This window comes from Haplochromis burtoni, unplaced genomic scaffold (assembly GCF_018398535.1).
Source record: "Haplochromis burtoni strain Fernald_Lab_line unplaced genomic scaffold, NCSU_Asbu1 Contig_794, whole genome shotgun sequence".
NCBI lineage: Eukaryota > Metazoa > Chordata > Actinopteri > Cichliformes > Cichlidae > Haplochromis > Haplochromis burtoni.
Window position 1 is genome coordinate 32,427 of NW_024583155.1, and position 920 is coordinate 33,346.

Consider the following 920-nt stretch of genomic DNA (forward strand, 5'->3'; position numbering starts at 1 on the left):
CTTGTAACAAGTACAAAATATTTATGACCTCATTTTGAGCCCATACTCCACAGCCAACACCGGCCTGATAAGTAAAAAGCCTTTCTCTTGGATGCCACCAGGGGGCGATGTCTTTGGCTTTCAGCCATACAAGTCTACGGAAAAACAGCTTTGTGCCTTCAGCGCAGTGAAAACGTTTGTAGCCTCAGTCAATAAGCAACACTGCATTCAACATAAAGTCGCTCCACGTATCAGAAAGGCTGGTCAACGAGGCTCTAACGAACACACAAAGCACAGTGTGTGTTTGTCAGCGTTGATGGAATCAGCTCCAAGCTTTCTGCTCGGTGAAGGGCTCAGCGCACACAGGTGAGGGCTGTGCTGCAAGCACGCCGCAGTTTGACACGGAAGCCTCGAGATGAACTTTCACAGACTGTGGCCGTGACTCATGTTTCTGACACAGCTCGTGGTGGCGACACATGAACAGTTTCTTGAACGATCCTTCGTTCAGCTTTGGACCTCAGAGGTTTGTGCCAACAAGCTTCTCACACAGCGACTGGTCTGCTCAGTCCCAGTACAGATGTTGTCCTGGTCTGGACAGGTGGAGCGGGGACCGGTTACGTACCTGTGGTCTGTAGCTCTAAAACAAACAGCAGTGACCGTCGACCGGTGTCCTCCTGCACTGTGCACACAACAGACTCACAGTGACTGACGGTGACGCCCAGTCTAACCACTAGTTTCTGCCCAGCAGCTCCCAGTTCACAGGTTTGTGCGTCCTTCTAGTTCCACAAACTGCGCCTGTGAGCCAGCCTGGTTTCCAGTCCGAGCCGAGCCTAGACCCGCACCGAGACCATTACCTACATGTTAGTGTACATTAGAGGAACAAACCTGAGGGCGGCCACTCACACAGCTCCACAGACTCACGAAACACGACCAACACGGAT

At 52.0% G+C, this 920-nt stretch overlaps 1 protein-coding gene across 1 annotated transcript in view; it reads right to left on the reverse strand.

The window, feature by feature from the left end:
* Positions 1 to 920, reverse strand: part of LOC102301824 (acyl-coenzyme A thioesterase 11) — a gene marked incomplete in the record, with an annotated part of 27,903 nt that extends 26,983 nt beyond the window's left edge. Inside the window, 1 exon segment of the mRNA XM_042215687.1 lies at positions 865 to 920.